This window comes from Pleurodeles waltl, chromosome 1_2 (assembly GCF_031143425.1).
Source record: "Pleurodeles waltl isolate 20211129_DDA chromosome 1_2, aPleWal1.hap1.20221129, whole genome shotgun sequence".
Taxonomy (NCBI): Eukaryota; Metazoa; Chordata; class Amphibia; order Caudata; family Salamandridae; genus Pleurodeles; species Pleurodeles waltl.
In genome coordinates this window covers 307,909,451-307,933,625 of record NC_090437.1, presented here as the reverse complement: position 1 = coordinate 307,933,625, position 24,175 = coordinate 307,909,451, and the positions used below count along the sequence as shown (strand labels likewise).

General features: G+C 46.1%; 1 protein-coding gene across 6 annotated transcripts in view; it reads right to left on the bottom strand.

The window, feature by feature from the left end:
• PALM2AKAP2 (PALM2 and AKAP2 fusion) overlaps positions 1-24,175 on the bottom strand; it is a 735,219-nt gene that overhangs the window by 82,218 nt on the left and 628,826 nt on the right. The window contains exon 1 of one of the 6 annotated variants that reach the window (XM_069238583.1): positions 23,218-23,327. The exons of 4 other annotated variants lie outside the window; for them this stretch is intronic. The gene's annotated coding sequence lies outside the window, so the exon portion shown is untranslated. One more of the 6 variants, XM_069238575.1, reaches the window with a different exon arrangement.

Genomic DNA, 24,175 nt, shown 5'->3' with positions numbered 1-24,175 from the left:
ATCTTGGGGAGTTTGTACCAGGTGAGGGATGAATTGACAGTAGATGCTGAGGGGTGCCTCCTCCGAGGATGCAGATTAGTGATCCCGTCCTCGCTCACATCCCGAGTGATACAATTGGCTCACAACGGACACCAAGGCATGGTGAAAACAAAGAGCCTGTTAAGGTCCAAGGTATGGTTCCCACTCATGGATGAACAGTTGGAAGAGGTGGTAAAAACTTGTGAGTGGTGTCAGGTGTTGGGAGAGTCGAACCGCCCCACTCCTGTGGAAACTGAACCTGGCCCAACCTCTCCGTGGATCTCTGCCAGCCTGGATTTTGGGAGCCTTCCTGATGGTCGACACACTTTGGTTCTTGTTGATGACTTCCAAATATCCTGAAGTGGAAGTGATCTCATCTCTTTACGCGGAAATGGTAATTCCCAGTCTGGAAAAGATAATGGCTACTCATGGTCTCATATCTGAGATCAAGACTGACAATGGGCCTCCGTTTCAGAGCAAGGAACGGTCTGAATATTTTGAGAAATCTGGTGTTCGCCACCAAAGGTTCACCCGAGGTCGCCTCAGGCAAATGGTGAAGTTGAATGCTTTATGCGCACGCTAAATAAGGTGTTACGCATCGCTCATGCCAGTGGCCAGCCGAGTGAATATGCAATATATTCTTTCTTGAGAAATTATCGTCAGACTCCCCATTCCACAACTGGTAAGGCGCCAGGGAATGTCGTGTTCGGGAGACCGGTGGTGGACTCAATACCTCATCATAAGACATGGGTTCCCCATCCCATCCTGTTCAAGTCAAGGAACGCCACCAATCAATTTGCAAGCCGTCGCAGGAGGGCCAGACCGTCTGATCTGAAAGTGGGCTATCAGGTATTGCTCAAGGTCACCACTCCAGGCAGCAAATTCCGCATGCCTTTCGATCCTGTTCCCTGGAGGGTTGTTAAGCGATGTGGGTCGTTTGTGGTGGCTCAAAGAGGGATGGATGTGGTGACCAGAAATGTGTCTTTGTTCAAGAAATTCAACTTCCCGGAAGGATCTCAAGTGGATGCGGACGTTCACGCATCAAATGATGACCTATCCTCGGTTACCAATGGCGAAGACTCTGAGGAACGCTGTACCGAGAATGGAGTTGGTGTCCCGCCCGTATTTGTGTCAGACGAGGTGTTTTCCCCGGTGTCAGGTTCATCCATGAGCACAGGGCGAGCAGAGAATACCCAGTACAATTTGCGCCATAATCCTGCCCCATCAGTCCGACTTCGTGACCATCTTGTGGATGTTTAATATGTGATAATCTGTATTGCGTGCAGTTGTTTGTTTTTAAATTTTTAGGAGGAATGTAGTGTTGCGCAAGTGGCGAAACTGGGCACCCGGCACTACCAATATTGTTTGGTGCTGAAGGGGTACTGTTGCTCTTCAGCACCTCGTGGTGCTTTCCCCTGGTAAGGGATTATTTATTGGTTTCACCCGAGGTCATGTGACCCGGGAAATAAAATGTTGGAAGGCCGGGCGTGGGCAGAGTGAACCGCAGTAGGCACACAAGTGATACAGGTCTACCCCGGGTGCTGTGTACACGCATTAGGCCTGACCCAGCCATCTTCAGAAACAAACGTGTCCGCCTCATTTATTTCTCCGGAGTAGTGCCGGCTGAGGTCGACACTACAGAGGTGATGGAAAGCAAATCTTGCAGAACTATGCCAAAGCCGTAGTTTAAGCAACAGGAGGAGAGGCGGGGAGCAGAAAAGCAACATGGGGGAAGGTAAAGGGAAAACTACTGAAACACAGGATGGGACTTAAAAGCAACAGGGATAGAGCTGAAGCCCGCAAAAGCATCCAAGGAGGGTGGGAGCAAAAGCAACTCGGGTGTTGGGATAAAGCAACACAGAGGATACGATGGGGAGAAGTACATGGGTGAGCACAAGAGGGAGTTGTGCAACAGAGAGCAACACGGTGCGCAGGGAAAGACACATACATACACAAGGGAGATGGCTCAAGAATAGAAGCACTCTAATCAAGTGTTTCACAAAAAAAGACAAAAAATAGTGATTTGAAAGCAAGCATTCATGCCACCTAACCAAAGAGACTATAAGGAGGCAACGCTCCATTGGAGGGACGAACACAAGCTTAAAACGCAGGAACACGAATTAGAAGGCAGCAAATTAGAGTGACAAGCAAAGCCAACCAATGAACAGGTTGCAAGCACCTCTATATCCTTGGTAAAGCACGATATGCCTGATCACAGATACAGCATGTCCTGTCAAGTAAGCTCAGCCTAATAAGCAATAGACCATTGTGTTTCACTTGCATGTCAGAGTAACATCCCCTCAGGGGATAAGGCTGTAGACTTTTTCAAGGACAGTTTGTCACTCCGCCATATCCCTGGACTGAGAAAGGACTTTACCAAGCAGTACCTTCGATCACAAAGGGAACAGCTGTGGTTTTTAGAAGGTCCGGTGTTAAAAGGTTTCAAATGTTTTCTGCACCTTCACTTTGAAACCTCAACTGACTTCTTTTTGTACAGAATACCTGAGTAAATATTAGTTATTTTTTTACAACAGCATGGAGATCACATGGGTAACCACATTCTGTTTGCTTTTTCAAGCATTTCCAGAGAAATAGAAACTTACAGAAAAAATGTTTAAGTATATGTAATTATTTTTCCAAGGAAATTGAACCAGGAAAAGAATTACATTTATAACAAGCATTGGCAAAGCCAACCGGTCTCCTCTGGGATCTATCAGCTTTGTCAATGACTTTTCTCAAAGTTGTACAGCTTTGGGGGAGGAGAAGGATGTGAGGGTTAAGCGAAATGTTTGTCGCCTCAATGCTGTGCAACACTGGTAAAAAAATATATATACATTTAAAAAAAAAAAAAAAAAAAAAAAAATTACAGCATTACATTGGCTCACAATGCAGGTGTGCACAGTGCAATGGTGTAGGAACAATTTACTTTGTTATTTATTCACTCATCCAAGATGGTGGATATCAAGGAAGAGAAAAAGAGGTGGGTGGGAAAGTGGGTAGTATGTGGACGAGGGGACCAATAGCACAAGAGGGATAGAAGCACTAAAGGGCGAGCAGTCCACAAAGGAGAAAGCAACACAGAGAGCTAAGAGAGAAGGACAAGAGGGAGAGCAGAAAAACACCTTCCCTCATGGAGTGCTTAGCCAAAAAGAAATAAATACTTTCCTAAATGAGCAGTGGAAGGACGCTAGTCATCCAAATCAAAAGGATGGTAAAGTGTCTTTGCTCCACGAACACAACAAACGCGAGATGGACAAGTAAAGCCCAAAATCGTTTTTTTTTTTTTTGCCCAATAGACGGCTACTTTGTCGGGTCACCTTAAGCTAGAAAGGAGTACCCATTAAACTTTCTGAGATAGGTGGAGTACAGTAAAAAATATTTTTTTCACTGGTATACGGTATCCTTTGTGACAGGTAACCGGTTTTCGTGATTGCATATGGTTGCATCCATCCAGTGAAAAGAAGCTGCCAGCAATATAGTTACCCGGTCAACCATACATTTTTACAACCTTAATACTCTGTACTGGATTTGTTGTTCATTTTTCTGAAATAGTCCTGTAAAAAGGTCTGTAAAATGTAAAAGAAAAAAAAATGAAAACATATCTTGTGTAAAACATTTGAAACTGTAAAATGATTTCGGCAATGTAGGTTTATGAAAGTAGCACACAGGTTCTTAATTAGGCGAGTTTGGGGAGCAGACCTATGTGATGTAGCAAGTGTGTCTGGAACGTCTGACTGGCAGCCTACAACAAACGAAGGCTGCACGTTTGTTTTCCACCGCATAACTATCAATTTCTCTTGGCAAAGGTTGGCGCAAGGATTGGAATGGCCTGGCCTACTTGTGTTCAGGCCGTAACTGTTGCCAAAGCTAGAGTTTGCTCACCAGCACGGGATGCAAGGCTGTTTTTCTAGCTAGAAGTATTGGCATAGAATCTGCCTGGCTCCACCCCAATGGCCTCAGAATAGGCTGCATGAAACTGGCGGAAATGAAAAGCTGAACAGCTTCAAAAGGGAGGTCGAACCCCACAGCAGCCTCCATCAGTAGAGCAGGCAATGCGTCAAAGGTCCACGTGCAAGAAAGGGAATGGGCCCAGTGGCGACAGTTTCAACTGTGAAACACAGCAATAATCCGGGTTCAGTGGGCACCGGTGCACTGCATCTGCTGCACCGCTGGCCACCATGAGGCCATGACAACCCGTGAGGCCAAAGAACCACTTAATATTAACGCTCTACACTAGGGAGACCTGTCAAACAAAAAAAACGGGTAATTTCCCAAAAAAATACAAGGGCTACAATTTTAGATCATCCCAGGGACACACAATGACATCTCATTCACACAATAACACAGAAAACGAGCGGCTAACGGAATAAAACGCATTTTTAAGCCCAGCATCTAACCTGCTCATTAAATGGCTTTCTAAAAACAGTTGCTAACTAGTGTTGCGTTGGAACACACACAAATGCTGGCCCACTATGAAAACTGGGACAAGCTAAATTTACTGAAATCTGCCAGGACAGCAGGCGAAAACAGGGGCTGTCCCGGCAAATAAGGGACGCCTAGTCACCCTACTCTACACCTAAACTGGTACTGGCCAGGGGGGTGAACAAGCAAGGGAAGGAAGGAACCAACAGGAAATGGGTTTTAATCCCACCATTAGTGCCAGACAGTGTAGTCTGTGGCAAGCTTTTTTTTTTTTTCTCCAAACTGCTCACAGGATGAAAGAAACCATTACACTGCCTATAAATAAACTAGAGCTAAAAATACGTTTCGAACACATTCCTACCTAATGCAGCTCAGATTTTGGAAGCCTGGGAACAAACATGAGAAAACTACACACTTGAGTTCGGTGATCAGTGATGCATAATATGGGGAACTTTCGGATTCTAAGTAGCTCCATGTGTCTGACACCTTGAGCAAGGGCATGTATCAGAGTCACAAGGACAATGCATGCTGGGATTTTTAAACCCATACTTTCAATGTTAAAAGTGAAACTACAAGTCCCAAATGTAGGCTAAAAAGTGAAGGCTGTTTGAAGGTGCCAGTATGACATTGGCCATGCAGTTTTTTTTGGGGGGTGGGTGCGCAGTGATGCTTTTATAATGAGAAAGAGAACTACAATAACCAGATTGTGATGAAAAACAGGCTCCAATAAGAGACACTGACCTGGAGCACTGGAAACACCAGTGGCATTTAGTCAGCTCACATGAGTAAGAAGCTTATCTTGTCCAGGTTTCTTCTTTGCATTATGGGACTTGTAGTCAAGGCTGTTTGTAGTAGTGGGTGGAGTGGTCACTTACACTTGGTGCAGTTCTAGGTGGTGTGCAGTAGGAGCTAACTCACGCTCATGTCTGGCAGAGGCCGCCCCCTAAGGAGGGGCCTCGAGGGCCAGCGCATTAACAGCTTCCGGGGACCTGCAAAGACTGGTTTAGTCTGTTCCTGGGCCACCCTGGAGGCTTCAAAGGGGGGACAACTCACCCCACTTCCCCAGTCAGGAGCAGCAAGTGCACCAGGGTGGGCGCGAAAGGAAGGGCCAAAGGAGGCCAAGGTATTTGTTTAAACCCGACCGGCCCTGGTATTTGGGGTTAACTTGAACCCCAACCTGTGGACATCCTAATCCCCGGAGACTGGAACTGTAAGTTAAGTACTTACCTGTAAACCGTACTAACTTTTCTTCCCCCCCGTTTCTGAAAACTGCACTATCGACTTTTAAAATAGATAATTGCCAATTTTTCAAAAACGGTATAACTTACCGATTTCAAACAAAGTACTATTGATACATGTGTGAAATACGAATCTATTGAAGTACTTACCTGCAACTTGAATCTTGTGGTTCTAAAAATAAAGAAAATATATTTTTGCTATAGAAAAACCATTGTTCTGGAGGCAATTCATTGAGTGTGTGCTTCTTCTATTGTCTGTGTATGTACAACAAATTATTTGTACTACCCTCTGATAAGCCTAACTGCTCGACCACACTACCACAAAAGAGAGCATTACTAATATCTACTTTAGCCTCTGTTAAGCCTCTGGAGAACCCCTGGACTCTGTATATAGTATATCAAAGTGAGATATTGTGTGCAGAGCCAGCTTCCTACAGGGGGCTTATAAGGCCATGTGCACTGCGCTGCATCCCCTTGACCGGGCATCGTATACAGAGAAGTAGGGGCAGCACGGAGGACAACAATACGATCGTCGCAGGATTTTTCTTTCTCAACCAGGACAACTCAGCCATCTCACCTTCATCCAGGCGCCTACTCGTCCTCTCACTATCGTAGTAGGGCACCTGTAGCTGGCATAGGACCACTGCAGCCTGTGGCGACCCAATTCTGTGCCGAACAGGTTCACCTCTTTGCTGCAGTGAGAACGGGGGTAGTGGACAGCTGCAACTCGACTCTGCCCCTGCAATCAGCGTGCTCGCCACCTTCTCCGGAATACACCACTGCGGCCAGAGGCTCAGGAGCAGAGGATCGCCCTTGACCGCAGCGACGTGGCTCTGCCGCATTAGGAAGTTAGCTGAGCACTCACCATTTCCCATCTGCAGCAGCTGGAGGGTCGGGGGCAGAGGACCGCCCTTGATTGTGGCGAAGCAACTCTGCCCTTGTGGGGATTTTTTTTAAAACTAACCCTTCACTGCCACGGCCAAAGGACCAGATGAGAGGGGACCGCTTTCGTGTAGCGACGTGACCCTGATGCATCACAGCGATGCAACCCTTTCACGGGGGCCAGGAGAACTAACTCGCCCTCTGGGATCAGCAAGATTTTCTCTTAAAGAGGAATTCTTTCTTCCTCCATTCTGGAGCAGCCCCATAGCTGGAGGACCGGCAAAGGAGGACTGCAGGATCACCCGGCCACGCCCACAAGAACACAACATGCCCGTTTTTAAAGAGGTCGCTCACCAAAGGTGATCGGCTGGCAAGCTAAGCAAACTACTAAGTGCTACTTCAGTGGGGAACAGCCTGCAACACCCTGAAGTAAAGGGGCACGAGTTAAAGGCCCCCTGTGATTTTGGCATGTTGTGAACTTTAGGTCTCAGAGTTCAACGCTGTATTTTCTGTCAGATCTACAATAGGGCGAATCTTTTAGAGTGGCAGTTACCTGCAAGGGGTGGGGCAGAGAACCACTTGCCTGCAGTTTGTCATCAACGGTAGCGGGCTGGGTTGGCACAGGGGCCAGCACTACGCAAGCTACAAGAAATCCAGGGGCAGTAGGGCAGGCAACAGAAAGTCAGGAAAGAGGAATTTTGGCAACTGGTTGGACGCATTCAGTGTAATGACATACGTTATAGTTGAGAAGTTTCCCCACTCTGCCACAGACTTATGGCTGTATAAAATCAACAAGCATTGGCAATGCAATGGATCTCGCGTTTGCTCGAGTTAGAGCTATTAGAGTTGTAAACTCCTAACTGGACTTTTCTTGCCACATAAACTGAAAATGAAAAGTAATACAATTTCACATAAGGGAGATGATTTAAAGCACCACACCATGAGCGTGAAGGTGTCTAATCAGAATTAAAAGACCAGTCCAGTTTCACCTTTACATAGTAATAAAAAAATTAAAAATAATAAAAAGAAAAAAGAAGCGTGATTGCGCTGTGTGAAACCTTGAATTTGCGAAGGAGCACTAGGATAAACAATAGAATTAAACTGTAGTCATGAAAAGTGCTCAATTACTGCCCAGTGAGATCGCGCTGCCTACAAAATAAAGAGAAAAAGGAATCCAGAAGCCATACAGAATACATGGAGCCTCGTATGTTTTCAGTAGTTTGCCAGTGCTCTCGAGGAGGGCTAAACACCGGAAAAGGCATGACGTATGCATGCCATTCACTAATGAAATGAAGGAAATTTTAAAAGGCAAGCCCACGAACCAATGAAAGTGATGGGCATGACATGGGCGTGGTTATAAGCCCACAGGGAGATTACAACAGGGACAGAGCCGCCTGCGCGCTCAACACTAAAAATATATGAGTCTCACAGGCAATTTACTGGCAATGCCAGGTTGGAGTATGACAAGCATTTCAAGCTTTAGATGCAAGCACACCCTGATATGGAGCGGAATGAGGAGGATGTGTTGGGATACATCCACAAAATGATGATAGCCATAGAGGTCAAGTCTTGGGCGGGGATAGGAGATCAGCCCTTTCGATCCTCCCATTTCAAGAGTAAGCGCTACAAGCATAGGCCAACAAACAAACCATTTCACTGTGGGAGACAACCCATTGACAAGGGGGCGCCAGCAGTTTGCTGCAAGTATGACTGACAACTGCACGTGGGGGGCAGCCTGCAAATTTCATCATGCCTGCTCAGCCTGTGGGGGTGATCACCCAGCCTCGGGGTGTAGTTGGAGCAAGCACAACGAAGAAAAGAGAGAAAAGGAAAAGAAGAGCTAACAGAGGCAGGAGCTCCGGTGGTGGGTGGAGGGGCCAGAAGGGATGGAGAAGTTTCTGGCTAGCCATTAACAAACGTGATTAGAAGGCTGGCCAATGTGTACAGCAACAAAGAGGATGCTACACTGTTAGTAAAGGGCTTTGAGGAAGGTTTCAGAATCCCAATGGTGGGCACCATTTTAGGAGACGGTGGGGGGGGAACCTAAAAAAAAAAAAAAAAAAAAAAAAAAAAAAAAAATCAGACCTGGAACACCCAGATGTGGTCCAAGCAAAAAAAATCAAAAAGGAGAAAGATTTGGGGAGCAGAGAGTCCCCTACCCCCACCTTTTCCAAAGGACTTGGTCATCTCTCCCCTAGGGATAATACCCAAGGAGGTGGGCCAGTTTAGGGTCATCCACCACCTTTCTTTCCCAGAGGGAGCATCAGTGAATGACAGGATTAATCCTGAGGCATGCTCAATAGAGTACTCTACAGTTGAAGATGCCACAGACAAGGTTAAGGCAACAGGGAGGGGGTCCTTCATGGCGAAGGTCGACATCGAGTCTGCTTTCAGGCTCCTCCTGTGCACCCTGACAGTTTCCACCTGCTGGGTTTTCAAAACAATGGCAAGACATATGTTGACAAGGCAATGCCAATGGGCTGTTCCATTTCCTGTGCATACTTTGAACAACTCAGCATGTTCCTGTAATGGGCTTTGCACCGGCGGCATCCTCAGGGTGGCAAACTTCACTACCTCAACAATTTCCTGTTCATCGGACGGTCAGGAACTGGAGTGTAAGGACACACTAAAGGCCTCCAGGACCTAGCCGGGGAGTTGGGGGTCCCCCTACCGGCAGACAAGACAGTGGGTCCGACTATAAAGCTGGTGTTCCTTGGTACTGAGCTGGATTCAGTAGCCAGTACATCCAGGCTGCCACAGGCCAAGGTCCTAGAGATAAGGGAGGAGATTGTCTCAATGTGCAACAAAGAAAAGGCGACCCTACAAGAACTGCAGAGGCTAATAGGCAAGCTCGACTTTGCAGCTAGGGTCATTCCAGCTGGGTGAGTGTCTGCAAGATGCTTAACCAGCCTGACAGTACATGGAGAGAGGGCTGGGTGACAGCAAAACTGTTATCCCTTTTCACTGACGCAGTGGGCAGCCATGGTTTAGGGGCAATACTGAGAAGCAAGTAGTGCGCAGGGCAGTGGCCCAGGAGATGCACGAACTGGACATCACAAAGAACATAACTTTCCTCAAGCTATTCCCCCGTAGTGGTGGCCCCGACAGTCTGGAGTACCAGGTTGAAGGACAAGAAAATTACACTGTGGTCTGACAGCCAGTGGTGGTACAGGCAATTAATTATGGATCAGCCAGCTGCCCAGACATACTGAGATTAATGAAGCCTATGGTTAGTTTGCAGTTAAGGGGGAACCTTGACATCAGGGCAAGACATGTCCCAGGGGAGAGGAACTCACTGGCAGCTGCACTCTCTCGTTCTCAGATGAACAGGTTCAGAAGGTTAGCACCACTTGCACATAAGGGGATGACGCCTTTACCAGAGGATTTGTGGGATCTGGCAGAACAGACCAGTCCATTCTGATCAAACAAAAAAAAAACTTACACCAGGCATAGCAAAGCGGTACAAGAAATACGTAAACATGGTACTGCAGGTGGGGTGCCTGCAGTCACTAGGAGACCCAGAAGCCACAGTTAGGGGAGTGGAGCAATTCATTGAATGAGCCTACTGGCAGATGAAGTCAAATTCCTGGGAATAGGCCCACCTAACGGCAGTAGTACAATTTTCTAAGTTGCGGGTGGGCAGAGACCCCACAGCATCACACTACACCAAGACAGCCATGAAAGGATGGAAGGGAAGAAGCAGAACAATGGTGACCTATTGACTTTGAGGAACTGACCAAGTAGGTAGATGCCCTTGAGGGTTTGGCAGATGACCATTTCGAGTTTTCCCTATTCAGGTCCGCTTTCACAGTGGTGTTCTTTGGGGGCATTCAGGGTATGTGAACTCGTGTCCCCAGCTAGAAAGAATATGGGTGCTGCATTTCTGCAAATGGAGGCTGTCAGATCGGGGGAGAGGCTGAACAGAGCTGCTGCTCAGGAGATCCAAAACAGATCAAGGAGGCAAGGGGTTGTGGGTGTGTCTCCAATGCATACAGGACCTCAGATACTGCCCAGTTTGCTGCCTCAACAGCTACCTGGCAGTCCATCCCGTGGGAGTGGACCCGCTCTCCATGCACGCTAACGTGGAATTGTTGATCAGATTCCACTTCACTGCAATTATGCGTGAGGCTCTGGGTCAGGCGGGCCTCCCCCTCTCCACATTTGGGTCTAACTCGTTTAGGATAGGGGTAGCCACCACAGCAGCCCAGCATGGGATGCCAGAGGTTAAAAAAAAAAAAGGAACAAAAATCTGCAGATGGTGCGCCGGTGTTTACAAAACTTATGTGAGGCCACAGCTAATGTAATATATCAGAGAGCACACTACAAAGGAAGCGGATGGATTGCTTGTTATTTTTAACGGGGACCCGGCCCAGAACAGTGTGGGTAATCGGGCACTCATTTATTCACAGGATACAGTCATGGTGGAACCGGGACAGCAACAGACAAGCTGATGGGCCAGTAGCCACGAGCTGGCCCATCAGCTTGGTTGTGCGGCTACCCAGGGAAGAGATATAGCAGTTGGCTCTCAACACTGGCCAAGATATGGGCTTCTGCCTCTCACCACCCTGACATTTTAATCATACATTTGGGGGCAGTGATCTCACACAGTTAGGGAGAAAAGACCTCCTACATGACATACAGCTGGGGCTAACCAAGGAAGCAAGAGCATTTGGCAGTCCCACTGTACTCTGGTCTGAGATCATCCCCAGGCTCACATGGCGGGGCACTGTGTCTAACAGAGCTGTCTACAATTCCTGGCAGAAGCTGAATATATCAGTTGATCTCCAGTCCATTTGCTTTGCAATATTTGTCATCAGGCATGGTTTGATACACCCGCAAAGGCTAGAATTGTATGCCCCCGATAGGGGATACCTGTCAGGAGAAGGGATGGGTGTGTTTTGGGAGAATTTGTGGGCAGCCATGGAAATGGCAGGCTGTGTGTTTAGAAACACCCACACAAAGGAAAGGAGGACGACACCTGAAGGAATTAAGGGGGGGGAGCAACCTGGAGATGCAAGCCTCTCAAGCAGCCAGGTGGTAAAAAGGGACATTGGTTTGGTTAAGGAGGCTCATCGGCAAGGGGGTGTGCCAAAGGTAGACCACTCACCATGGGATGCCTTAAGACAGGGTGAGCGGGACCGACAGGGGTAGTGAGACCCGCTGGATGGACAGCTGGGCACAAAGCACACAAATAAGGTAGCGAGCTAAGCCTAAACACCTTTAAAAATCTACCCCCCCCTCACAAGCGAAAACAAACGCACAAAGAATTGTTTAACCCCCAAATAGCGGCATGTATAATTGCACGAACAACAAGCAGGTGTCAAAGGATGACAAGCAAACGGCAGGAACGGATTGACATGTGACAATATTGATTTATGACCTGCCTGACATGTATGTTTTATGGCCAGTCAATTACAGATGATTTATGGTCTGGTCACAATGATTGATGGGGTCATGATAATTTATGGTACTGTTGGTTTTGATTTATGACCCGTTATGATGATTTATAACCCAGGAATTTTGCAAGAATAAAATGTGCTCATGTTTTTCCACACAATAACATGTCTTAACTGAATAATTTATTTGGTTTGATTTGAAGTGTTGTGAGATCCATACAAGGTATGGAGTGGTCAAAGTCTGGGGGCTATGGCAGAGGCTGCCCCCAAAGGCGGCCTCAAGGGCCAGCGCATTAAGAGCTGCAGGGGAGCCACAAAGACCAGTTTAACTGGTTTCTGGGCCACCATGGCGGCTTCATCAAAGGGGGACAACACTCCCCCATGCCTCCTTGTCAGGAGCAGCCTGTGTGCCCTGGTGGGCGTGAAAGGGAAGGCCAGTGGGGGCCCAGATATTCATTTGAACCCCCCCAATGGAGGAGGCAGTGTATGCAACCTACATGGGCATTGGGGGGGGGGGGGAGGGGAGGGAGTTTATAAAGCCACACACGCTGCCCCCGCCCAACTTTCAACCTTTCCCCCCCCCACCCCCCATTATCACCAGGAGTGGTGTACACAGAAGCAGAGGCAGCACGGAGGACAACAAAACCCACTTACACCCTTAAGAACAGCTTCTGTCACAATGCTGAGAGGTAAAAGGTCATTGGTTGGTTAAGGAGGTTCACCGGCAAAGTGGTGTGCCAAAGGAAGGCCACTCATCTGGGGATGCCTTACAGCAGGGTGAGCGGGACCAAAAGGGAGAGTAAGAGGAGCACGGGACTCACAGCCCAGACCCGCCAGAAGGACGGCCGGGCACAAAACACACAGTCCAGGTAGTCAGTTAAGCCTAAACACCATTAAGAAGATTCACCCCCCCCTCACAAGCAGAAACAAACCAAAAATATTTTTTTTACACCAATATAGCAAGCAGCATGTATGACTGCATGAACTACTAGCAGGTGTCAAAGGATGGCAAGCAGGCGGCTGGATCGGATGGACATATGACAAAATTGATTTATGACATGTCTGAGGTATGTTTTATGGCCAGTCGATTACAGATGATTCATGGTTCTGTCCCAATGATTGATGATGTCACAGTGATTTATGACTGTCAGTTTTGACTTATGACCCATCATTATTAGGACCCAGGAATTGTGATTGTGCATGCAAGAATAAAATGTGACCATGTTTTTCCACAAGGTAACAAGGTAATCAAGTGAATAATTTCTATGTTTTGAGGTGAGGTGTTGTGAGATTCATACAAGGTCTGGAGTGGTTCAAGTGCGGGGCTAAATCAATTTCAGGCACGTAACCTCATTCTCATGACAAGGGCACAGTCTAGGTTTTTTTCCCCCAGATAAATAAAGCGATGACCCATAGTTCTCTGTGCAAGTGCTGAGCTGAAAACACCCTGAATATAATACAATGTAGAGCTAAGTTACAAACTATACTAATATTGGGCAGGCACAAGTAAGAAAACGTCTTTATTTGTGCTTAAGTATTAATGACTGTAGTACTACTTACTACCTAATTTAATAACAGTCGATTTATTACACTCCGAAGAATGAAAGCTTGGGTTAGTGCTAAATGGATTTAAACGTTTTCCATGCACCTTAGCCGCAGGTCTTTGCTGTGGGTGCACAACACTCTCAGCTATCTGGCAGGGACTAGATCGGTACCTGTAGTTTTCATCTGGAACGCGACATTAAATGCATGAACCCACAGACACGTTCTAGAGTTCAAATATGTGACCTGATGATTACACATGGTGCTCGGCAGCAGGCACATTGAGCACCTGAGCAATTTATGTGCTACTGGAAGCTGTGTGATGCTGCGTAACAGACTTCTGCGGCAGTCGCCTTAACCACCGTGTTATCTTAGCCACCAGATAACAGTGAATTTAGGTCAGTCGATCAGTCTTGCTACTGTGGAAATCTGAAGACAACTTGAAGATCGCATTTTGAAAAACTTGCACCCAATACAGGTTTCACGCCTGCCGACTTGGGAAAGTAACATCTATTATCTATAGTGCTACTTCACAGCAAAAAAAGCAAAAATGTGTTGTCTTGGCTGGATCTTTCTATTCTGTTCTTGCACTGATAATCGGAAAACGAAAACTGAACTAACCACAGTGATTAAACAGAACACCAAACTACGAAATAATAAGTTCACCATACGTATGCTAAAAAAATCAGGAGAACGAAAATCACACCTAAACGTAGCAGAATGGAAAGAAGCCAGGCCTGGGTGTGCTACCTTCATAGGACGGGGACACTTGAGATCTTCAACAAAACAGCTAGCACCACTCCCTCGAACCAGGGAGGGTCAAATCTCAGCGTGTTTTGTACACAACTCACTGCAGCTCACGGTCATCAAGCGCAGTCCTAGCCCTGGGTGAGAGTCAGCGGAGGGCGGCCGCTGACTGACCTTGCCACGGGCAGCAGCAGGGTCTTCAGAAGCTGTATTTACATATCACTGCCAGAGGTGTGGGGGGGCGCTTCTGTGCTTCCTGCAAGTCCGGGCACTGTGTCCCGCAGAGGGAGGTGGAGTGGTGGGGCGGGGGTGTTGGAGGGGGTTCTCCTGCAGGCGTTGACTTGTTAATCGGCCACCCTCCCCCGAGGGCAGGCTTCAGAGCTGCTCTGCACAGCTGCAGGGTCAGCCCTCACGATACCTGCGGCCTACACAATGCCATTGCTAAGGTGCTTAGAGCCCATTTAGCGCTGACGTCTTCCTTTCCTATCCTCCAGGGCGGCCTCAGAGGATTAGACCGCTCGCGGACGTGGGGCGGAGAGGAGCAGTTTAGTAGCAGGTGCCTACCTCGAGGTTTCTAGGCCCTAGCTTTGTGCTCCAGGCCACCTCTTCCATGAGCTCTCAAAAGGTACGTCACGTACTTCACGAAAGTGCCTCTCTTGCGCTCGATAAAAAGTATTCAATGACAAAAGCAGTCATGGCATAGCTCACAAGACAGTACCACGGGCCGCTAACTTCCCGACTCTATTCTTTTTAACCTTCGGAAGGCCACCCTGTCGAATACTTAACGACACACCAGTTAGTACAGTGCATCACATTGCTACGGGGTCTGGCATGAGGAACGACATTGAAAGCTTTTAGCTCACACACGTGGTTGTCATGTGTCCACGCTCGCAAATCACACGATGCACCAACACATCCAGCCAATCCTGGTTATTTGTGCAGCGTTTTCTAAGCTAGGATTTCGAGCCAGCATTTATATACTTAACTACAAACACCAAAATGCATTAATTCCGTTTAGTAAAAGCCTGAACTTTCTGACGGAGTTACATGAGACAGGGGTAGGGAACATCAGTGCACACTGAAAATCCAGCCACTAACTTCTCTGTTTGAAAAGCAAAGACGTTGACCACGCTTACAGTTGATTCGTCTATCCAAAGTACCTACATAGGAGACCCATCACTCGAGAAACCTCCAGTGCGATCAGAACTGTAATGGTGATAAAATATTGTGCCTCACAAAATCCTTTAAAAGGCATAGACAAACATGCTCTTTCTGGTCGTCTAATAGCTTCATAAATTAACACTTACTGTACAGATTTATGTGTAAAGGCTGCACATAAAAAGTGTGAGATCCCCACAACGGTTACAGCAGACCCCAAGTAACGAGGATGAGTTTCACCCAATCATATTTCAACAGGACTGAGTGTACCAGCAAACTTAGCGCTGTTGAACAATGGGGGGGGAGAGACACACCGGCAGAACACGCTGAACTTCATCCTCTTGGCAGGAGCCACCTAGATTCTATGTACCCCAGAGGTGGTCATAGAGACTTGCAAGTTGGTTAAAATGATTATTATTACGTTGGATAATAGTAACTTCCTCACCAAAGTTAACCATAACCACTGCTTTGCTTTTATAATCTCTCGGCAGCCTGTGACCGAGACAACCCTTCCTCCACTCCTGTGACTTACTGCTGTGTGCCACTAGCACAGCATTGACAGGTACACATCCGCTCTCAGATCACTCCTTCTCGGTTTCCTGGTAGTAGTTAGCCTGCTCACACAAGTGTAAAGGGGCGTACAAGACACAGTTGTGATGCCTATTTACATTCCTCAGTGTCCTCGTCTAATCCTTTGGGTTCTCTAAGCATCACTTTGCTGACGATACACGTCTTCTCCTTTCCACAAATCACCTCCCATGTTCAATTCACAGAGATCTTCTCCTTCCCATAAATCACCCCCGAACTTCCCTCTCAGAGATCCTCTTTCCCACAAATCATCTCCACACTTCATTCTAGAATCGTAAACTGCCTGACAACCACCAGCAACTGTCTGGCTCCCTTCTTGCTTATGCTCAGCTTCTTAAGGAGTAATTTAAAATACGTTGTGACGAACAATGCCCCTTTTCCACCAACAGATTCTCATCTCATAGTTCAACTCCAATATAAGACCATCATCCTTCATCACCCACACTGATGCTGCTGCCAACTATGGAATCTCTTAAGATGGGCTCACACCAGCCTATCCCTCACTAACACCTTATTAGGTAACCACTGCTACTGTAACATCTGCCTTGCCCTCCCACATGTCCTGCACACCATTGTCCAATACTTGAAAGTGTTTGGGGCTACATGCAAAACACCCTTCCCAACCAGGCCTCATCGTTGTACTGCACTGTAATTTGATTTTTATAACGCTCACTATCCCTCAAGAGGCGCTGCAGTACTATACGGCGAGTAGCATGCTAGTGAGGAAACCCATGTTTAGAGGTTAATCTAGTGGTTATTGATTAGTATTAGTTAACGGGGATCATCCTCTCTTCCTAGAGTCCAGTTGACGTGATAACTGACAGACAGAGCTAAGCGGAGGAAGATCTTGAAAGCTTGTTCATCATCTGACCATACAGAGTGAGGAGGAAGGGTGCGGGCCCTTGAGAAGGGAGCAAGGCTTGGAGCCTTCACCCGCCTGAGCAGTTGCTCCGACCCAACCCAAAAACAGAAACAAGGGCTTCTAACCCCGCATCCCATGGAGATTGCAACCACAGTGCCCACAGAGGCAGAGGTTGAATGCAGTAAAAGGAATTTTAAAGAAACATTAAATAAGCTTTTCATGTAAGGTGACAGGTGTACATCATCATACTGACAACTGAAGTACTGCCCTAAGTCACACCACTGCTGTTGAAGACCCATAGACAAAGTGGGCTATTCCATGGGGGTAAACAGATTGCACTGACTCGACTGAGAGGCGCCAATCTATAAAAAGTACCAAAAGAGACATCTGAGCAAATTGAACATGCAGACAACTCTAAATCAAATTCCCTCAAAGAGTTGCAGAAGTATGAGTGGTAAATAAATCAATTTCCTGTACAAATCACTGATGTATTTTGCACTACGCAATGCATCACAAGAGTTGTGTCATCTCGCATAACAAGTGATTGACATACACAATGTGTTGTTGGTTTCATATCACAATGTGCCAATACATTTAAATGTACACAGAAAAACCCGTGCCTCTGATCTTTTTGCCTATAAAAGTGCATAGAAGAGCAGAGCGATTTACACAAATGAAAACACATGCAAAAATATTGAACAGGGAACACAACTAATCTGCACAATTCTAAGAAGTAATTACTTTAATCCACTACTGTAGCGAGTAACCTTTACGTTCAATTATTTCCACAACCGTGTATAGGTTGTTCACCTGGCCTGTTTGAGGGTTTCCAGCTCATTTTGCATTCATTGTGTGATATCGGCTCGTCACCGGACGACCACCCTTATCATTTGACACAGTGGCGGGTGGAGACACACTACGAAGTCTTTGCTCACCTTTCTGCAATGTGCCTCAATCAAGCTCAGCATCTTCTGTGAAAAAACCCCTCACATTGCTGACCGAAAGTCACTGAACCATGCAATTATAGGTTTTGTCCCCACTCCCAAAGCCACATTAAAAGATTAATACCAGTGCAGGCGAGGAGAGAGCAGGCACGCGCCGCTGGGCATCTGTTCCTTCGTGAAATTGAAAGTAAAGGCTCCCTGCTGCTCCACTTTACTCAAAGCCATTTGTAATTTGGATTACTTAGGAAATGGATTAAAAGATGTTCCGGCACCCACCGCAGTCCGTGCAATAAAGAGCTCACGACGACATCACCAGCTGAGCAGCTGGGGGAAGACACGTTTGTTACAAAAATGGGCATCTCTTGGAAGCGTTTTTTTTTTTTTTTTTTTTTTTTTTTTTTTTTTTTTAATTAAGAATTTTTTTTTTTCATTTTTTTTTTTTTACCAACCTCCCCCCACAAATAATGCACACACATTGCAGGCCCTCATCAATTGGAAGCTTATCCCTGGGTCTATCAATCCTCTAGTGTTCCCTCCTCTAAATACTGTTCAAAGCCAGTGATAACAACAACAATGGCAAGGGTCTAAAGTGTTTTTTAGGAGCGCGATGCTGAAATGCGTCGTAAAATACCAAGGTTGACTACTGCTGATCTAACCCCATTCCTCCTTCTCCTACCCTACACTCACTGTATCTTTAGCTCACTCTCGAAGGATGTTTTCTCATTAATCTCAGCTTTCTATTTTGTCACTGTTTTCCCATCTTCTGCTTCTCCCTATTTCCCTTTCCTGCCTTTCTCTTTCTTGCTCTGGGTAAACGTCAGATGATTAATTTGCAGTCCCCAAAAAGCAGTTCCAAGGACAGTGCTTAATTTGTAAAAGAATAAGTGCTGGACCTAAAGTTTTCCTCAGAAGTTCACGGTTGGCGCTGTCGAAGGTTGTGGTGCTGAATACTAAGGCTTCATTCCACCACCAAACACTGCCCGCCTCGTAATCTCACTCTTCCAGGCTCATTTTCATCCCTGGTTTCTCCCTTTGTCACTGTTTTTCCTTATTTCGTTTCCTTTTCCTTTCCTCCTTTTGTGTTCCTCTCTTTCTTCATCTGGATCAAAGTCTGATGAGTTAAAATAAGTGCTGGTGCCCTCAAATGAGAGCTGGTGTGCCCCACTTGCAAACACGGACTCAAATTAAGCACTGGCCAAGGGCCATCATCTGCTGGCACAAATAATGCACTGATCTCGGCACAAATGGCAGTGGGGAGGGCTGAGAAGAGACTTAAGGAACAAGTTGGGGCATGGGAAAAACCAAACATGCTTTAGACTTGAGCATCGGTTGGAGGTGCCTTGGTTCAATCTCTATCACTCTACTGGAAGGCCCTTATGAACCCAAAGCCTCAAACCTAAGAATGGCCTGCTTATTCACTTCCAAGTCTTAAATGAAATATCTTTCTTCACGAAATTGTGCAATGCTTCCTCTTTCGGCTGATTGGCTTTTAAATTGTCTTCCCCAGTCGTAGTCTTCTGCTCCTGTTTCATTGCTAGGCAGCTTCTTTCGCCAACATGAAGATATTTTTAGGAATGGACATAGCGCCTAAGAAGTAATCAATCAAAAATAAACATGTGCAAGCGTGCTTCATTGGACGCACTTCTTCCGAGTCAAGTAGCATACTTGATAAAGAATGTAGGGAGGTCAGTGTACCAATAAATGAGGATGCCTTCAAGAGATTTTCTGAAGCTAGAAAGATGAAAAGAAAGTAGAAGAATGCTGCCAGGGTGTCAAGCCCAGCCTTTTTTTTCAAGGTTTTTTTGACACAGCACTGTTTAACCAAAAAAAGAGTTACAAAGTGCTTTACAATGAAGGGTAGATTATAAGAAGCAAAACATCCACAGACAAAAGAGAAACGTAACAGTGAGCCGCGTGAGAGCTATATGCGGTTTTGGTTGGCATCATGATAACATTAAGGAATTTAAATGATACGCACTTTGGTAATCAGCAATGTCTTCAATAGAGAGCAGGAGCACAAGAGTAGGGTAAGGAAGATCTAGATGTCTGCAGTATGCAAATGCTGTGGGAAAGAGGACTTGTTGCGGGTGTGGTTAGTACGTGGAGCTCACTTGAACCCCAGAGCGGAGATAAAGCGTCTAGTTGCGTGAAACTGGTAGGCTTAGTACATCTTACGTCAGCAGGAGCACAGCTGTAGTGCAACAGTGCAAAATCTACACGATCAGCAAGCAAGAACAAAGTGAGACACGTTAGGGTTGTTCATCAGAGATGGTTTAGTTCAGCTCTGAAGGTAAAGGAAGCATGTTTTACATGGTTTGGAAGAAGGTCCAGATCATAGGTGCATTCCTTAAGAAGCTGCACTTGATGTTGGACATTTATTTATTTTTTAAACAAGGTGTTTTGAGAAGTAGTTTACAGTTGCTTCTTAGGATCAAGTTTTTACAGGACAGTTCCAGTTTGAGGTGGGGGAAATAGGTGTATCTACCGATATGTGAAATAAGATGTTTTATGTCAGTTAAGATCCAAGCGCGGACCACCTCAGGGAGTCATTTTCTTGTGCGTGGGATGGCCTAATGAAAGAGTGGAGGGTGTTACCTAAAGCACACAAGAGAGACCTACTCTAAATAGCTTCTACAACTTTTGTGATCACAACACTGTGATTACAAGAACAACACGTATCCTACAGAGAACTGGTAGATCACCTTCTTTGGCATACATTCTCTCTCCATACCATTACTTCATCAACTTCACAGCATCAAGTACCTGTACCCAGACACCATTTACTTGTCATTAATAATGACGCGGCAAACATAAGGTAAGTATAGGATTAGAGGAGGAACAACAGCAAGGGATAGATTAAGGTTACGATACTGTAATGGGGAGGATAAGGGGAGGGGAGGATTAGGGTATGTGAAAAGAATAAGTTTATGGTTTGGTTTTGGCTACAGGATGTATTTAGAGTGTCTAGGAAAGGGATAGGTTTAGGTCTGGACAATGATTAGGGATAGATTTAAAGGTAATATAAATAGAAGCTTTAGGATCTGTGTAAAAGATAGATATATGGTTTGAATAAAGGTATAGGGTTAGCTTTATGGGATAGGTTTAAAGTAGGGGCAAAGGAAATGTTTAGCGTGGTTGGGTAGAGGAAACAGCAAGGGATGTGGTGAAAACAGGCTTTAGGGTAAGGATAGGCATGGGGCGTTTTAGATACGGTTTAGGGCAAGAACTCAACAAGGCTGAGGGTTAGCCGAATTGAACAAGGTTAATATATAAAGGAAGGGACAGTCTTGGGGGTAAATGCACAATATATTTTCATAAAAAGCAGGCCATCTACAGACAGACAAGGTGATCCTGAGGAGGTAAAGGCAGCTAATGTAGTGTTTGCAAGGCATAGAAACTTCCTAACTGCTACATGTCCATCATGGACTGTGCCCGCCTTTGACCCAGTGTCCTTAATACATCAAATCACAGCGAGAGTACAATAGTCAGCCAGGCTAATTTACAATTAGCCCATGGGCAGTGTGCCAAATACATCCTGCTTCAAGGCCAAGGAAGAAAGAATAAACCCTCGTATAATGCCAATACACCCCCCCCTCCACAACACACACATCCTTACTTCATAAATACACTAACTGATTTCCACTCAGATGGCTCACTGAGGTAAAAGCTTGCAGTGGTCACCTGCAGATCACAAGCTCAAATTCTGCTAGAAAAGTTAGGGAAGGACTGACTTATTCAAGAGCCAAAACAGAAGGTTTTTCAAGTGTTTACTGCAACAGCGCTTAACTATTTTGGGAATGTACAAACCAGGATGTTCAGTATAAACATTTTTTTCACGAAGCATAAGTGGGAGAAGCAAGGTCTGATGAAGGTAAAATCACAAGGCAGTACAACTGTGAGAATTAAGTCAGGCCTTTTTCTGCTTAAATCGCATGACCTGACCCGCAAGAAAATAGCTAACTAACGTATTAAGCAAATAAGCGCTACATTCAAGATGACTTAACAAAATTAGGGGGACCAAAGCGGATCAGACCTGACTGTCCATTTTCGGACAGTTAAAAGCCAGCAGTATTGGACAGTAAAACGAATGCGTTCCTACTCACCCTGACGCCTTGTTCCATGGACAGGCAGAGGACTTGCCAGGGGGCTGTGTACCTGAACATGGTTACTACGAGGGCGCGCAGCCTTGAGGCCAGGGACCACCAGTGGCCCCTCGGAACTCCCACACACCTTCTGGCTGGGGTATCACGGGGCGAGGCCTGGACCCGACTGGTGTCTGGCCTCGGTTCGACCCCTAACGTAAAGGAGAACTCCCGCCGCCCCTGGAGCAAGTGGGCGATGGGAAATATAGTGTCATAAGGAGCTTTCCTGCTCAAAGCAGGCTTAGATCAATGTCAATTAACCAAACCTGGATAACGGCCTTTGGAGAAGCCCTGCTGCGGACAAGGAGGCGCTGCACTGACCCCAACACTCGCATGTTCTAATAACGCAATCACTTTTTAAGCTGGTAAAATGGGTGGGTTGAGTGCCTGTTGCAGAGACCTGTGTGTAAAGGTCGGGTCACAGGTTTCAATTGCTCATTCTTCTCATTTCCAACAAATGAGAAACGTTGAATGAAAATTACAGCCTTCTGTAATTGTCTGGAGGCAATTTTGTTGGAGTCTACACAACAGTTTTATTTTAATAAACCTGGCAGCATCAAAGTTCCACTCACGGTTCGAGAGGAATTAAAAAAAATTAAAAAAAATAAATAAAAAAAAAAAACCACACACAACACATGCTTTGTCAGAAAGCGCGCTGCGTGCTCCAACAGAAAAGGAAGCTTGTCGCATATTTTCATATAGATTCAACAGAAAAGAAAGCGTTTAATCCAGCAACCTCCACATCACATTTCATTGCCGTGATTATTTCACCCGGAAACGGCCACCGCAGGTATTAATAAAAACACGTGGCCTAACTGGAAGCCAAGTTCAATGCAGAAAATTAAAAGTTGAGGTCAAATATAAAAGGCGGAACCACGCATTTCCAAAAGAAGGCTAGGACGTTCACCCTTCCCGCCCACACATTGATGCTGCATACAATTCCTTGCAAAATTGAGATGAAAATAACTCACCACGTTTTTTCACTCAGTGATAGGTTGGAAAAAGCTTGGCGAGATACCGTCTAGATTACCACAAACTGACTTCCAAGCAGCTAGTACTGTGCAGGAAGCAAACGGGACTGTAGACTCATTTTCAGAGTGACCCCACAGACACGCATGCGTGGGCATCTGAGTCTCTATTCACAAATATCTCCTTCCCCGGAAAGGCACGCATTCTTTTCTAACAGTCATAACGCGGGCTCTGGGCCCACCCTCACTATGCGTCCTGCCCCGCGCGCGCTCTTCAAAAATGCGCAGTAGTGAGTCGTGTCGTGCTCACCCGGGAGGCATCTGCCTTGAATTAAAGCAGAACGCCACCAGCAGCAGAGTTCACCACAGGTTCAGCACACCACATGGCCCCCTCGTTTCCCGGTTCTGTGCGTGAGTAGGTCAAGTAGTCCAAGGAGTTTTTCGGTGCATTATGGTATTTATGACCTTGAACGTCTCGTGAAAAAAAACGGATTACAAAATCCAGAATTCAAATTAAAAAATAAAGAAACTGGGCTGGATAACCGGCTTGTGTGAAATTGTGAAATCTGACGAATCTCTGAACAGTGAAACTGACATTAAACTGAACCTGTCGGCGTTCGACTGCCCCAATAGCTCATCCACTCCAGATTTATTTTCTTTGCATTCTGGGATTTGTAGTCTAGTTTATCAATTCTTAAAACCAGGAACACAAGCCCTAGAAGGCAAAATGAGCTACTCGAGTATGGACCTGACAATTTTTGGGCTGCAGGCCTGGGGGGATTTGTTTGCCGCTTTTAAAGGAATACCGTGGTGAGGAATCTGCTACACCCCGAGACCGATGCAGTAGGTGTGCACAGCTACTTCTGCATTTGCTGAAGGTTTTATATGCTAGGAGGGAGCATCATACATCTTAGAAGTCCCTCTTCTCTGAGTAACAAGTGCCACTAAGCTCCTCTTTGTGATCCATAGACTGTGTTGTGCAATACTAAAGGCGAAATATCAGGTTTTCTACCACACATGATCCATCTTCTGAATATCGAGTAATTATAGCTTCACGTCAGATGCAAGTGAGCGGTAGCAGACAACTGGTGTCACTCACTTATGCATTATGGCCAAGGCCACTGGCATTATGCAGCAGGAAAGGGAAAACTTGTTTTGGAGAACACGGCCGAAGCTTACCACAGTTGTATGCACCACAAGTCTAGCAAGGGTACTGTGGTCCTAACGGAAGCACAAAAAAGCACTGGCAAAGCTAAAAGGTCTTCTGA